The 17,538-nt window shown below is 38.5% G+C and overlaps 1 protein-coding gene across 1 annotated transcript in view; it reads right to left on the bottom strand.

The window, feature by feature from the left end:
• Positions 1 to 17,538, bottom strand: part of THSD7B (thrombospondin type 1 domain containing 7B) — an 828,580-nt gene that overhangs the window by 257,370 nt on the left and 553,672 nt on the right. The window lies entirely within an intron of this gene.

Below are 17,538 nucleotides of genomic sequence, written 5' to 3'. Positions count from 1 at the left end.
GATATCTTTATAATTTGTTGATAAAAACTGACTATCTTGTCTCCATTTTCCTTGAAATTAATGGTTTTCAGGGAAGTGAACAAAATGGGATAAGTATAACTCTGCCTTTTTTTCAATTAACTTTTAAAAGAATAGTTTATTCAAGGAAAAAAATTACATCCTCCCAGACAGTGGCCTTGGAGTTAGCCTGAGTGTCACCTGGGGTGTGGTGGACAAAGTGTAATTTATTTTGGTTCCTGTTATCAGGAACTCAGAAATGCTGACAGAAACAATATATTGAAATAAATGCTCAAAGCAAGTTGGGTAATTTAATCTGAGAAAAAGATATGACTTGCACTTTGAGAGACCTTTTTAACTTAAAGATTTTAGAATATGACCTTATATTACCAGTTGACTTTGATGGACCTTTTAGGTGTAATCCCAACTTTTGAGTGATGACAATGCAGAGTCATTTTTCAAAGCTGTGAGTACTTGATAATTATGTTTAACGGATTCTAAGACAGTCTGTAAGTTGACTCAACTTTGCTACTAACACACTTCCTCTAGATTTTTAATTTTCCTAGATCTAATTTCTCTTTGTTTCTTCATTAGCGGGCCATTAGTGAGAGTCATGGCTGGTTATTTTAAATAGTAGGGAGCTTTATTAATCTATTTTCAGTTTTAAATGGCTGCTTTGGAAATGCTTGCTATAAGCTGATACACAGACTACTTTCTCATTGTGAAATAGTTTACATGTGCTATGTTGCTCAGTCGTGTCCAACTCTGCAACCCCATGAACTATAACCCGCCGGGCTCCCCTGTCCATGGGAATTCTCCAGGCAAGAATACTGGAGTGGGTTGCCACGTCCTCCTCCAGGGGATCTTCCCAGCCCAGGGATCAAACCCAGGTCTCCCTCATTGCAGGTGGATTTTTGACCCCCTGAGTCACTAGAGAAGCCCATGAATGTTGGAATGGGTAGTCTATCCCTTCTCCAGTGGATCTTCCTGACCAAGGAATCAAACCAGAGCCTCCTGTGTTGCATGTGGATTCTTTACCAGATGAGCTATCAGGGAGGCTCCAGATAGTTTACATTATACACAATTCTACAGTTGTCAACTGGAGGACTAGCTGGATCTCTTCTGTGATGCTTCTGGACACAATAAATAAGGATTCCTATAGGTTCTGAAAAGATCTTGTAGAAACTTTGGCCACACCACTGTCTCTCTAGGGGGATAGGATTCTTGCATCTACCATTAGGGCCACTTGCTGAGAATAAGTTTGAGGAGCACTGCCTCTATCTCTGCTCTGAGCATTTATTGCATGGGAGACATATCAGTGGGGAAGGAGGATTAGTACCTTCTTATCAGCATTCAACACACCCAAGTATCTGGTGCTTCTCAAATGTCCAAAAAGTACAGTTTTCTCCATCTCTTATGTGTCCATTCTCTTCTCAACACACTTAACCCTAGATTTTGAGTCTACCTATTCCTTAAAACTGCTAACTCTTGCAGAAGTAATAACGTCCTGAACAATCTTTTACTTTTTATCTTTCAGACTTGATATTCAATGATAGCTTTGGAGCATTGGCTACACCATCATTCTTGACATATCCTTTCACACCTTACCTTTCTGTCCCTCATCCCTGCTCCACAGCCCCACCATCTTTCTGGGCATATCTTTTTTTGTTCATTTATTTGTTGAATCCTTCTCCCTCTGTACCTCTCTTAACTGATGGGATTCCTAAGGGCATAGCCCTAGATTCTCTTTTCTGATCCTCACAAAGAGTATTATCTTCTGTACCCCTTAAGTCCCTAATTATTATCTTCAGCCCAGATTTCTTACTCAAACTTCTGGGTCACAGACTGGAAATCTACACCTAAAGGATCAGTCAAACTCAACTGGCAACAGCCATACTCACTCACTCTGACCATAACTTTTCCTTCTCCTTCTACATTTCCCAGTTTTACCAATACTCATATTTAGCCCTCCACCAAATTCTCAGCTTAAATCCCTATATTGGCTCCTTTCACAATTTTATTGCCACCATAACTCACTCTTCAATCCTTTCCCTGCACTTCAGCCAGGACCAGCTTACAAAGTTAGACCTTCCAGTGGCTGACCACAGTTCACGGAATGAAGTCTAGACTCTTCACTCTGGTCATCAAAGTTCCATAGGACTGGGTCTGTTGATATTTGTCTCATAACTATGCTGTATCACTCTGCCTGTGTCATGTTAAAAATAATACTGAACATGTTTAGTTCCTAAAAGCCACTCACTTAACTTCTGACCTTTGCATATTCTATTCCAGGAATGGTCACCAGTTCTACCCTCTCTCTATAGCCTAGTTAATGACTACCTGTCCTTTAGGTCCAAACTGGGATTACTCTTCCAAAAAGTCATCCTTGAACATACTCTTCATCTCCATTCTAGAAGAGGTATTCTTCTGTACTTGGGTAGCATGTGATAGGTAAAAAGCTGGCTCTCCAAGAATGTTTATATCCTAATCCCTAAAACAACTAAACATCTATGGCAAAATAAACTTTGTAGATGTAACTAAGATTATGGATGTTGGGATGAGATCATTTTGAATTATCAGGCTGGGTCCAACATAATCACATGATCTCAAATTCAGAGAATGTTTCCAGGTCGAGTAGAGTCAGAGGGGATATAACTGTGACAGAATAATCAAAGAGATACAATTTCAAGATATACTGAATTTCAAGACTTTGGAGGAAGAGAACCATAAGCAAGGAATGTAAGCAGCCCCTAGAAGCTGGAAAAGAAGACACGTTCCCCTAAACCGTCTAGAAAAAAAAATCCTGTCTTGCCAACATCTTGTTAATAGTCCTATAAAATCTCTGACTTCAGACGTATAGAACTGTAAGATAATAAATTTGCATTGTTTTAAGTCATAAAATTTGTGGTAATTTGTTACAGAAGTAATAAAAAAACTAATAAGCACTCGATATAACAGCTATTGTAGCAGGAACTATACTGTGTTGTCACTATCCACACCAAAACTACCTCAATTATACCGGAAGCTCTTAAATTAAAATCAAGTCTATCTATTCCTTTGTAGAGCTCCAAGGTCTAGCACACACAAATGATAAAAATTGTTCCTTGAATAATTGAACAAAGTTTTCTAAAAAGGTGAAAAAAAAAGAAGACATAAGAGAGAGAAAGAATAGGAATAAGGAAAATGTTCATGTACAAGGTAACCAAGTTACTGGCAGAACAAATATTCTGTAAAATATATGCTGTCTCTATGTTTGTGATATCCTTCTTAATTACATGCGATCACTGTTTGAAGAAGGCTTGGAGCAAGTTAGTTAATGCAGAGATAATTCTCACAATAAGAAACAAATTGTCGGTGGTCCTTAACTTTGACTGGAAAATTCTGAAAGAGATGGGAATATTAGACCACATGACCTGCCTCTTGAGAAATCTGTATGCAGGTCAGGAAGCAACAGTTAGAACTAGACTTGGAACAACAGACTGGTTCCAAATAGGAAAAGGAGTACATCAAGGTTGTATATTGTCACCCTGCTTATTTAACTTCTATGCAGAGTACATCATGAGACAAGTTGGGCTGGATGAACCATAAGCCAGAATCAAGATTTCTGGGAGAAATATCAATAACCTTAGATATGCAGCTGACACCACCCTTATGGCAGAAACTGAAGAAGAACTAAAGAGCCTCTTGATGAAAGTGAAAGAGGAGAGTGAAAAAGTTGATTTAAAGCTCAATATTCGGAAAACTAAGACAATGGCATCTGGTCCCATCACCTCATGGCAAATAGATGGGGAAACAGTGGAAACAGTGGCAGACTTTATTTTTGGAGGCTCCAAAATCACTGCAGATGGTGATTGCAGCCATGAAATTAAAAGACGCTTACTCCTTGGAAGAAAAGTTATGACCAAACTAGACAGCGTATTAAAAAGCAGAGGCGTTACTTTGCCAACAAAGGTCCGTCTAGCTAAGGCTATGGATTTTCCAGTAGTCATGCATGGATGTGAGAGTTGGACTATAAAAAAGCTGAGCACCGAAGAATTGATGCTTTTGAACTGTAGTGTTGGAGAAGACTCTTGAGAGTCCCTTGGACTGCAAGGAGATCCAACCAGTCCTTCATAAAGGAAATCAGTCCCAAATATTCATTGGAAGGACTGACGTTGAAGCTGAAAATCCAATACTTTGACCCCCTGACGCGAAAAACTGACTCATTGGAGAAGACCCTGGCACTGGGAAAGATTGAAGGCGGGAGAAGGGGACGACAGAGGATGAGATGGTTGGATGGCATCACCAAATCAATGGACATGAGTTTGAGTAAACTCCGGGAGTTGGTAATGGACTGGGAGGCCTGGAGTGCTGCAGTCCATGGGGTCGCTAAGAGTCGGACACGACGGAGCGATTGAACTAACTTTGATTACATTCTAGTCATAATCAGTATTAATCTTTGGATTCAGAACCAGCTAGTATTTTTAAAATATTTTAAATAGTCAATCTCCACTACAACTCTGAAGACATTTTTCACCTTAAATTAGAAATTTGTAACTTATTCTACAAAAACACAAACCTACAATATTTAAAAGGTATTAGTTATCCAGTTATTTTGAATATATCATTATTTAGTAACCTAAATATTGTTATTTAGTAATTTAGGTAGATTTTCTAGTTGATAGACTGATAATTTACAGTACTGTATAAGCAACTGCTTTAGTTATCACTAAATATAAAACTTGTGATTATCTAGTTTGCATAAAACACAGAGAACACTCAGATATTAAATTGAAGACTCTAGTTAAAAAAAATGGAAAAAGAAAAAATAAACACTTTAGATGGTCCCCTATACAATGGAGGGCTTGTATTCACGTGTGTATGCTTCTCTGTGTGTGTCTATGTTCCAGAATAACATTGCTTTATAGTCTAAGCCCATTTTTTTTAACACTATCATTCATGTTTGTGACTGCTTATTAAATTTACTACAAAATTACATGGGAGAAACCAAAACACAAGCATTAGTATCACAACAATAAAAATAAGGCTTCAGATGTGCACATTTTTCACTACTTATTTTTCTACCAAAGATACGGCAAACAAAAAAGAGCAAAGAGTATTTTGCTATCCATTCAACTTTACAAAGATTAACCCACTGTAGTTGCTGACTAACAATGAACTCAATGTTTCAGACAGAGGAAATAAAGACAATGATAGAATGTTTCCAGTTTGGACAAACAGACCCTTAGACAGTTACATGCATTTCAGAAAGAATTCCAATAAATCACACTTCTTAACATCTTCCAATACATAGAAAGCAGTACAATCATTACGTTGAGAATTTTGTTTTTTTTTTTTTTTTTGGTTACTACTGGTAAGTTTCTACCAAGATGTATGCTGACTGCATTACCTAACAAAAAATTCAGTTCAGTTCACTCAGTCATGTCCAACTCTCTGAGACCCCATGGACTGTAGCACACCAGGCCTCCCTCTCCATCACCAACTTCTGAAGTTTACTCAGACTTATGTCCATTGAATTGGTGATGCCATCTAACCGGATCATCCTCTGTTGTCTCCTCCTCCCACTTTCAATCTTTCCCAGCATCAGGGTCTTTCAAATGAGTCAGTTCTTCGCATCAGGTGGCCAAAGTTTTGGAGTTTCAGCTTCACCATCAGTCTTTCCAATCAATATTCAGACTGATTTCCTTTAGGAAGGACTGGTTTTATCTCCTTGTAGTCCAAAGGACTCTCAAGAGTCTTCTCTAACATCATAGTTCAAAAGTTTTAATTCTTTGGCACTCAGCTTTCTTTACAGTCCAACTCTCACATCCATACATGACTACTAGAAAAAACATAGCTTTGACTAGATGGACCTTTGTTGGCAATGTAATGTCTCTGCTTTTTAAAATACTGTCAGTTTGGTCATAACTTTTCTTCCAAGGAGTAAGCATCTTTTAATTTCATGGCTGCAGTCACCATCTGCAGTGATTTTGGAGCCCCCCCAAAAAATAAAGTCTGCCACTGTTTCTCCATGTATTTACCATGATCATAGTTTTCTCAATGTTGAACTTTAAGTCAACTTTTTCCCTCTCCTCTTTCACTTTCATCAAGAGGCTCTTTACTTCTTCTTCGTTTTTCGCTATAAGGGTGGTGTCATCTGCATATCTGAGGTTATTGATATTTCTCCCAGAAATCTTGACTCCAGCTTGTGCTTCATCCAGCCCAGCATTTCTTATGATGTACTCTGCATATAAGTTAAATAAGGAGGGTGAAAATATACAACCTTGATGTACTCCTTTTCCTATTTGGAACCAGTCTGTTGTTCCAAGTCTAGTTCTAACTGTTGCTTCCTGACCTGCATACAGATTTCTCAAGAGGCAGGTCAGGTGGTCTGATATTCCCATCTCTTTCAGAATTTTCCACAGTTTATTGTGATCCACACAGTCAAAGGCTTTGGCACAGTCAATAAAGCAGAAATAGATGTTTTTCTGGAAGTCTCTTCCTTTTTCGATTATCCAGCAGATGTTGGCAATTTGATCTCTGGTTCCTCTGCCTTTTCTAAATCCAGCTTGAACAACTGGAAGTTCACAGTTCGCATATTGCTGAAGCCTGGCTTGGATAATTTTGAGCATCACTTTACTAGTGTGTGAGATGGTGCAATTGTGCTGTAGTTTGAGCATTCTTTGGCATTGCCTTTCTTTGAGATTGGTAGGAACACTGACCTTTTCCATCCTGTGGCCACTGCTGAGTTTTACAAATCTGCTGACACATGGAGTGCAGCACTTTCACAGCATCATCTTTCAGGATTTGAAATAGCTCAACTGGAATTCCATCACTTTCACTAACTTTGTTCGTAATGATGCTTCCTAAGGCCCACTTGAATTCACTTTCCAGGATGTCTGGCTCTAGGTGACTGATCACACCATCGTGATTATCTGGCTCATGAAGATCTTTTTTGTACAGTTCTTCTGTGTATTATTGCCACCTCTTCTTAATATCTTCTGCTTTTATTAGGTCCATACCATTTCTGTCCTTTATCGAGCCCGACTTTGCATGAGATATTCCCTTTAAGTCACATACAACCTAGCTTTCATCACTATCTCTTCGTAGCAGCTCCTTAGAGTTATCTGAGATGCTATCTCCTGGGCTATAGTTCTCATTCAGACCCTGGATAAAGCTTAACTCACAACACTCATGTTGCGCATTTGTCTTTCACTTGAAAATTTTGGTGACCATAAAGGTACCCAGAATAGACTTGTCTCATTTGTCTGAACTCTATCTGGGGCCTTGATTCCCCAAAAAGGCCCTTTAGGCTAGTCTACCCCCTCAAGACGGTCGGGTCATGGTGGAGAGGTCTGACAGAATATGGTTCACTGGAGAAGGGAATGGCAAACCACTTCAGTATTCTTGCCTTGAGAACCCCATGAACAGTATGAAAAGGCAAAATGATAGGATACTAAAAGAGTAACTCCCCAGGTCAGTAGGTGCCCAATATGCTACTGGAGATCAGTGGAGAAATAACTCCAGAAAGAATGAAGGGATGGAGCCAAAGCAAAAACAACACCCAGTTGTGGATGTGACTGGTGATAGAAGCAAGGTCCAATGCTGTAAAGAGCAATATTGCATAGGAACCTGGAATGTTAGGTCCATGAATCAAGGCAAATTGGAAGTGGTCAAATAGGAGATGGCAAGACTGAATGTCAACATTTTAGGAATTAGCAAACTAAAATGGATTGGAAGGGGTGAACTTAACTCAGATGACCATTATATCTACTATTGTGGGCAGGAACCCCTTAGAAGAAATGGAGTAGCCATCATGGTCAACAAAAGAGTCCAAAATGCAGTACTTGGATGCAATCTCAAAAACGACAAAATGATCTCTGTTTGTTTCTAAGGCAAACCATTCAATATCACGGTAATCCAAGCCTATGCCCCAACTAGTAACGCTGAAGAAGCTGAAGTTAAACAGTTCTATGAAGACCTACAAGACCTTTCAGAAGTAACACCCAAAAAAGATGTCCTTTTCATTATAGGGGACTGGAATGCAAAAGTAGGAAGTCAAGAAACACCTGGAGTAACAGGCAAATTTGGCCTTGGAGTACAGAATGAAGCAGGGCAAAGGCTAATAGAGTTTTTCCAAGAGAACGCACTGGTCATAGCAAACACCCTCTTCCAACAACACAAGAGAAGACTCTACACATGGACATCACCAGATGGTCAACACCGAAATCAGATTATATTCTGTGCAGCCAAAGATGGAGAAGCTCTATACAGTCAGCAAAAACAAGACCAGGAGCTGACTGTGGCTCAGGTCATGAACTCCTTATTGCCAAATTCAGATTTAAACTGAAGAAAGTAGGAAAAACCACTAGACCATTCAGGTATGACCTAAATCAAATGTCTTGTACCACAGCTATTTGTAAGGCCTCCTCAGACAAACATTTTGCCTTTTTGCATTTCTTTTCCATGGGGATGGTCTTGATCCCTGTCTCCTGTCCAATGTCACGAACCTCCATCCATAGTTCATCAGGCTCTCTGTCTATCAGTGGAAAAATGTGTGTTCCTAGAGGTAACAGAATATGTTCATAAGTTGGCCAATCAGGCAAAACTAGAATTTGAATCTCTCTGTTATGATCTCTTGCTAAAGTTGGTATTTCTCAGAGAACCTCGGAAAAATCAAAGAAAAATAAAAAAAAAAACAAAGAAAGTTATTAAACTATTTAGGTTTACTTGATATATTAAATTATATGATTAACATTGTTAAATAAATGATGATGAACTTTAGGTAATATTGTATGAGTAAATATTGCTAATATAAATATTCTAGAGTTCATATGAAATTGCTAAAATTTAGTTGTCCTACTATGTTATCATAGTCTAAATTATCTTAAAATGTAACAGAAATAACCAAATTTCTTTGTCAATAGTAACCAGAACCTTAAACATGCTATTTTAAAAGTCTTTTGTCATTTATAGTTATTTTATTCTATTACTTTTATTAAAATTCTTCATCTTCAAGAAGATTTATAGAAAGGGCTTTTTTGGGGACAATTACATGTTTTTTAAAAAAAATAATTTATTTTTTCATTGAAGGATAATTGCTTTACAGACAATTACAGGTTTTTGACAACTTTCAGATTATACAACTGAACTGGGTAAGAAACTAAAGAATTCTAATGAACAATCTGATGACATCATAAAATTGTTAACAGGAAAGAAACAAAATTAATTGCATAGGACTGAATGAACTGATGATAGTGTTATAATTTTTTAAACTTTTTCTCTTTAGACTTTTTGTCTAAAATACCACTGCTTACTTGTTTTCTAGATATAAGGAAATCTTTCTTGCACAATGACTAACAACCATTTGATAAATTATACCTTTGTAAGTAGAAGTGAAACATTTGTCTTTTTTTTTTCTTTCTTTCCTACCAGATCCCTCCAGAATTGGATACTTCTTATTCTTATTTTCATGGAAATATAGTTATTTGCGTAAGTTCAATAAAAATCTGTTCACTTTTTAACAGGGCGCAATGGGAACATTGGTTATATTATCATAGCTTTGACTGGAATGTTGTGTTTGAGGGTAAACATAGAATCAGATATACCCAGTCAGCTTTAAGAAACTAATATAAACTTTGCGCATGCGTGCTTGCTCTGTTGCTCAGTTGTGATCATGTGCATACCTGACTCTTAAGATCCAATGGACTCTAGTGTGCTAGGCTCCTCTGTCTATGGGATTACCCTGGCAAGAATACCGGAGTGGGTTGCCATTCTCTCCTATCTTCCTGACCCAGTGATCCAGCCTGTGTCTCCTGAGCCTCTAGCTTTGCTGCAGGCGAATTCTTTACCACTGAGCCACATGGGAAACCCCAAGAAAGACTTTACGAAGCCATGAAACCCCTTAGAGTGACAACCTACTCCCTTATTTGCAGGGTTCTCAGCAACCTTGGCTGGTGGCTCAGAAGGTAAAGTGTCTGCCTGCAATGCAGGAGATCTGTGTTCAATCCCTGAGTCAGGATGGTCTCCTGGAGAAGGAAATGGTAACCCACTCCAGTATTTTTGCCTAGAAAATCCCATGGATGGAGGAGCCCACTGGGCTACAGTCCATGGAGTCACAGAGTTGGATCTGACTGAGCAACTAACACTTTCTTTTCTTTCAGCAACCTTATCAGGTGAATAAGAAAGGACTTTCAAGGTATTTTGGGGACTTGAGAAGAGAGGAATTCACCCAGATCTATAGGTATCATAGGTAATTCTGATGGCAAGTCCTAGACATAATTTTCCTGGCTTTGAGAAGTCTTATAAATTTTAGTTTGGGACTGTTTATAAGTTTAAAAAAAAAAAGCAACCAAATTTAAAGAGCCTGTATAAACAATTGCTATTCTTGGTACACTTACAGGCCACCTTTATTGAAACTAGACTTACTTTGCAAATAAATTAGTCTTAGTTTGGCAGTATTTGGTGGAAATGAGGATAATTTTATAGAAAAAAGTGTTTCAGTAATACACTTTTATAGTCCTAGATGGCTCCTGTTGATATATTATATTGTCACAGAAGTTTAAATGAATTGTTAAAAGGACATTTTAAGCTTGTTTCTGAAGTTTATCACAGTAATCTGTCTTTGGATAAGGATCAGATATCCCATGAACTACATTCCGGAGAATATATACTGGAAAAAAAATATCATTTAAAGGACTCTCTCCAGCCTAGATGGAAAGACTCTTATCAGCTACTCTTAGCTTGTTTATGCACAACAAAACTAAAGGGAATTGACTCTTAGATTCATATTTCCCACTTAAAAAGGGCCCCTGAACCAGACTTGTCTATAGAGAGGATTGCTAACCTCAAACTCACCTTGACACAAATGCTCAAACAGAAGAGAAACAGCATCCACAATAGGAAGAGAAGATGAGGGCATCAGAAGCAGATATTTATTCCAAAGTACCAGAGCAGATCTTAATTTCTTGGGACTTCTACATAGGAATCAAATACTTTTCTAACACAGGCACAATCCTATGAAAAATTTTAAAAATCTAATGTTTTGATCTATGGTCAATTATCTATGTCCAATACTTCTACTTCACTTTGGTAGATTTCTCCTAACACTCTGATTGGATGGTCCCTTCAAAAATTTTAACATAAATATGAATTTTCTATCAAGGTTATTCAAGCTCAACCAGAAAAATGAGTTAAATTTCACTAGAAAAACATAACCTCCCACTTGTCAGGAGGGGCCTTTCCTCAGCTATGGACTGGATTTATATGGCAATAGTCACTTAAGTGTAATGACTTAACCAGACTTGTTAATAGAACACGTTTAATCACCCACATTATAAACTAAAAAGAAAATCAGATTTCTACCTTAAACAGTCTGTTCCCTAGTCTCGGTGATCTCTTAAGAATTGGTTTGATGCTGGCTGTTCACTGCATGAATCCCTATTATGACCTTATTATTATTTCTGGTCATGTAACATGTATTCTGCTTATTCTATAAGATGGCTTCTTGGTGTGTTACCCAATTCAAAGCTGAGTCTCTGACAAAAGCAATGATTACTAAGAGACTTGAAATGATTGACTGAATATTCAGCTCTATATAGAATTAAAATGATTATAATAGTGCTATAGCAGATGTAAGAAGAAACAACAAGGGAGAATCACTTCCTGGACCATAACAGACTACTAAGACAGGCAGTCCAGAGAGATTTACGGTTACCATTAGAAGGACCTAGTCACAGCACATTGGATTGTTTATCAGCGAAATCTGACCTTGACATAGGAATGAGCCTTCCCAGAGCTTTGGGACATGAAATGCCTCCCCAACTTTGAATTTATGACCAAAAGGGGGGCACTCCAGCAGAACAAGAGCAAAGAAGACCCCACTCTCCACCCAAGTCCACAAAGATTAACCCACTATAGTCCTTGACTGACTCAGCACACTCTATGCTTTCAATAGAGGACATTAAAGAAAATAAAGAGAGACTGTGTTCTTTGGACAAACAGAGCCACAGATAGTTACACGTACTTTAGTAAGAATTTTAATAAACTTCACTTCTTGCATATTCCCATACATAGAAGAGCACTGTGATCATAAACTTGAGACTTCTGTTCTCTGCAACTAGTAGTTTTCACCAAGAGGTATGCTGTATTGTATTCTCTAACAGAAACAAAATCACGAATAAACTAGCCTACTCCTCTACCTCCTTGGAGCAGTTTCTCAGAGCTACTTGAGAGGCTGCCTCCAGGGCTGTAGTCCCCACTTAAGGCCATGAATACACCTTAACTCTCACACTGTGCATTTTTCTTTCAATTGCACTACTATGTAATCCATTTGACTGATTTTTTTAAACAGTTTGTGTATTTCATGAAATTGGCCAGTTGTTTAGATCATCTAGGTACTCAGACATTCAAAGATCAATTAGCTATGCAGAAGCTTAGCAGTTAATGATTTAGAAAATGAAGTCTAGATGGTTTGTTTGTTTTTGTTTTTGTTTTTGGTGTGTATGTGTAATTTTTAGGATAAGAGTATAATGGTTTTTCAATATTTACCTTAAAAGTATATGTTAAATAAAAGTCACTAAAGTTCTGACAATTGATAACACAAACTTACTGGCTGTAAAATAAATAAATATCCTAGGAGTTTCAATTATTTCAATCTCAATTTACTGGTACAAATTATCATTAATAAACTTTCAAAAGGAAGAAAAAAATTGACCACAAATTAAAAACTTTCTTTCCCTCTCAAGGAAATACTCTCTGATCTCAAATATATGGACAGAGCTGTTAAGACAATGGCTTCTGAAACATTACACATGAACATACAAACCAAGTTCCATTAAACTGACCCTTAACATGGAATTATTCCTGCCACATATATCCTATCCCACTATATATTGTTAGAGAATAAAAAATCTGTTTTATCTTAGAAGCAGAAGATATGTTTTATGCTGCATAAAATTATATATGAACACACTTTTTATAGACAAAACATCAAAGTATAACATGTAAATCAATGTTTCTCTTTGTGACTGCATGTTTCACCTTATTTGCAGATGGGTTACTGATCTGCATTCAGAAATACTGTTAAGGACTCGCATGGATTTTGTCAACCCATTAGAGTAAGTTAACTCTAAAATAATCATATAAATAATGCATCCAAACAAAGGGGAGTCTTGAAACCAAGAGAATTAGCAGTTGAGTTGCTCACGAGAACAAATGGTCATCTCTGCTTAATTCTTCAATGTCAATACCAATATTATTAACCTAATTATTATTCTGGTATTTTCCTTGGTTCTCCTTTCATGAATTAAGCTTATTTTGCCTATGTGAAAAAACCAACAATGAAGAGAAGTTCTGGAATATTTATCTAGATAAGACGTTAGATATATTACAATGTCAATTATTTGTATATTATAGCAAAAACTGCTCTAAGACCTTGAGTAAACTACTTTTTAGTTTCCATTAAATTTCAAAGAAGTAAATTGAACCAATAACAAGCATATACCACAAAAGCAGAATCTACGTATGTATGTATGTATGTATCTATATGTGGGCTTCCCAGGTGGTACTCAGTTCTGTTCAGTCACTCAGTCGTGTCTGACTCTTTCTGACCCCATGGACTGCAGCATGCCAGGCTTCCCTGTCCATCACCAACTCTCAGAGCTTACTCAAACTTACTCAAACATCGAATTGGTGATGCCATCCAACCATCTCATCCTCTGTCATCCCCTTCTCTCCCTGCATTCAAGCTTTCCCAACATCAGGGTCTTTTCTAGTGAGTCAGTTCTTCGCATCAGGTGGCCAAAGCATTGGAGTTTCAGCTTCAACATCAGTCCTTCCAATGAATATTCAGGACTGATTTCTTTAGGATAGACTAGTTGGTTCTCCACGCAGTCCAAAGGACTCTCAAGAGTCTTCTCCAATACCACAGTTCAAAAGCATCAATTCTTCAGTGCTCAGCTATCTTTATAGTCCAATTCTCACATCCATACATGACTACTGGAAAAACCATAGCTTTGACAAGACAGACCTTTGTTGGCAAAGTAATGGCTCTGCTTTTTAATGTGCTATCTAGGCTGGTCATAGCTTTTCTTCCACAAGTAGCAAGCGTCTTTTAATTTCATGGCTGCAATCACCATCTGCAGTGATTTTGGAGCCCAAGAAAATAAAGTCTATCACCATTTCCATTGTTTCCCCATCTATTTGCCATGAAATGATTGGACTGGATGCAATGATCTTAGTTTTCTGAATGCTGAGTTTAAAGCCAACTTTTTCACTCTCCTCTTTCACTTTCATCAAGAGGCTCTTTCATTCTTAATTTCTGCCATAAGAGTGGTATCAACTGCATATCTGAGGTTATTAATATTTCTCCCAGCAATCTTGATTCCAGCTTTTGCTTCATCCAGCTTGGCATTTTGCATGAGGTACTCTGCATACAAGTTAAATAAGCAGGGTGACAATATGCAGCTTTGACACACTCCTTTCCTGATTTGGAACCAATCTGTTGTTCCATGCCCAGTTCGAAATGTTGCTTCTTGATCTGCATACCGATTTTTCAGGAGGCAGGTCAGGTGATCTGGTATTCCCATCTCTTTCAGAATTTTCCACATTTTGTTGTGATCCACACAGTCAAAGGCTTTGGCATCATCACTAAGCAAAAGTAGATGTTTTTTCTGGAATGCTCTTGTTTTTTTGATGATCCAAAGGATGTTGGTAATTTGGTATCTGGTTCCTCTGCATTTTCTAAATCCAGCTTGATCATCTGGTAGTTCACGGTTTATGTACTATTGAAGCCTGGCTTGGAGAATTTTGAGTACTATTTTGCTAGCGTATCAGATGAGTACAATCGTGTGGTAGTTTGAACATTCTTTGGCCTTGCCTTTCTTTGGGATTGGAATGAAAACTAACCTTTTCCAGTCCTGTGGCCACTGCTGAGTTTTCCAAATTTGCTGGCATATTGAGTGCAGCACCTTCACAGCATCATCTTTTAGGATTTGAAACAGCTCAACTGGAATTTCATCACCTCCACTAGCTTTGTTTGTACTGATGTTTCCTAAGGTCCACTTGACTTCGCATTCCAGGATTCCTGGCTCTAGGTGAGTGATCACACCATCATGGTTATCTGGGTCATGAAGATCTTTTCTGTATAGTTCTGTGTATTCTTCCACCTCTTCTTAATATCTTCTGCTTTTGTTAAGTCTATACCATTTCTGTCCTTTATTGTGTCCATCTTTGTATGAAATGTTCCATTGGTATCTCTAATTTTCTTGAAGAGATCTTAAGTCTTTTCCATTCTATTGTTTTGCTCTATTTCTTTGCATTGATCACTGAGGAAGGCTTTCTTATCTCTCCTGGCTATTCTTTGGAACTCTGCATTCAAATGCATATCTTTCCTTTTCTCCTTTGCCTTTAGCTTCTCTTCTTTTCACAGCTATTTGTAAGACCTCCTCAGACAACCATTTTGCCTTTTCATATTTCTTTTTCTTGGGGATGGTTTTGATCACCGTCTCCTGTACAATGTTACAAACCTTCATCCATAGTTCTTTAGGCACTCTGTCTATCAGTCTCTTGAATCTATTTGTCACTTCCACTGTATAATCATAAGGGATTTGATTTAGGTCATATCTGAATGGTCTGGTGACTTTCCCTGCTATCTTAAATTTAAGTCTGAATTTGACAATAAGGAGTTCATGATCTGAGCTACAGTCAGCTCCTGGTCTTTATTTTTGCTGACTTGTATACAGCTTCTCATTCTTTGGTTGCAAAGAATATAATCAATCTGATTACAGTATTGGCCATCTGGTGATGCCAATGTGTAGAATCTTCTCTTATGTTGTTGGAAGAGGGTGTTTGCTCTGACACGTGCGTTCTCTTGGCAAAACTCTACTAGCCTTTATCCTGCTTCATTCTGTACTCCAAGGACAAATGTGCCTGTACTTCAGGTATCTCCTGACTCTCTACTTTTGCATTCCAGTCCCCTATAATGAAAAGGACATCTTTTTTGGGTGTTAATTCAGAAGGTCTTGTAGGTCTTCATAGAACCCTTCAACTTCAGCTTCTTCAGCATTTCTGGTTGGGGCATAGACTAGGATTTCTGTGATACTGAATGGTTTGCCTTGGAAATGAACAGAGATCATTCCATCGTTTTTGAGACTGCATCCAAGTATTTCATTTTGGACTCTTTTGTTGACTATGTCATCTACTCCATTTCTTCTAAGGGATTCTTGCCCACAGTAATATATATATATAATGGTCATCTCAGTTAAATTCACCCTTTCCAGTCCATTTTAGTTCACTGATTCTTAAAATGTTGATGTTCACTCTTACCATCTCCTGTTTGACCACTTCCAATTTGCCTTGATTCATGGAACTAACATTACAGGTTCCTATTCAATATTTCTCTTTACCCCATCAGACTTTACTTCCATCACCAGTCATATCCACAACTGGGTGTTGTTTTTTCTTTGGCTCCATCCCTTCATTCTTTCTGGAGTTATTTCTCCACTGATCTCCAGTAGCACAGTGGGAACCTATAGACCCGGGGAGTTCATCTTTCACTGTCCTATCCTTTTGCCTTTTCATACTGTTCATGGGGTTCTCAAGGCAAGAATACTGAAGTGATTTGCCATTCCCTTCTCCAGCAAACCATATTTTGTCAGAATTCTCCACCATGACCCATCTGTCTTGAGTGGCCCTACCTGGCATGGCTCATAGTTTCATTGAGTTAGACAAGGCTGTGGTCCATGTGATCAGTTTGGTTAGCTTACTTTGATTGTGGTTTTCATTCTGTCTGCCTTCTGATGGATAAGGATAAGAGGCTTATGGAAGCTTCCTGATTGGAGAGACTGACTGAGGGGGAAACTGGGTCTTTTGCTGATAGGCGGGGCCATGCTCAGTAAATCTTTAATTCAATTTTCTGTTGATGGGCAGGGTTGTTTGACCTGAGGCCAAAGTATGGTGGAGGTAATGAAACAAGGTTTGTTTTTTTTTTTGTGTGTGTGCCTTCCAAGAGTCTGTTTCCCCAATCCTGTGTAAGTTCTGGTTCCTCTATGGTGGGGTTAATGGTGACCTCTTCCAAGAGGGCTTATGCCACACCCAGGCCTGCTGCACCCAGAGCTCCTGCCCCCGCAGTGGGCCCCTGCTTACTCGTACCTCCTCAGGAGACACCCAAACACAGCTCTGGCTCAGTCTCTGTGGCGTCTCTGGGTCCTGGTGCACACGAGGTTTGTTTGAGCCCTCCAAGCATCTCTGCTGGGTATGGGGTTTGATTATAAATGTGATTTCGCCCCTCCTACCATTTTGCTGGGGCTTCTTATTTGCCCTTGGATATGGGGTATCTTTTTTCGGTGGGATACAATAGTTTCTTGTCAACCAGGAAGTGCTAGTGGTAAAGAATCTGCCTGCCAATGCAGGAGACACAGGAAATGTGGGTTCGATCTCTGGGTCAGGAAGATCCCCTGGAGAAGGGCATGGCAACCCACTCCCATATTACTGCCTGGAGAATTCCTTGGAAAGAGGAGCCTGGTGGGCCACAGTCCATAAGGTCACAAAGAGTTGTACATG

This window comes from Muntiacus reevesi, chromosome 3 (assembly GCF_963930625.1).
Source record: "Muntiacus reevesi chromosome 3, mMunRee1.1, whole genome shotgun sequence".
Classification (NCBI taxonomy): domain Eukaryota; kingdom Metazoa; phylum Chordata; class Mammalia; order Artiodactyla; family Cervidae; genus Muntiacus; species Muntiacus reevesi.
The sequence above is the reverse complement of the archived record's forward strand: the minus strand, read 5'-3'. Positions and strand labels throughout refer to the sequence as shown.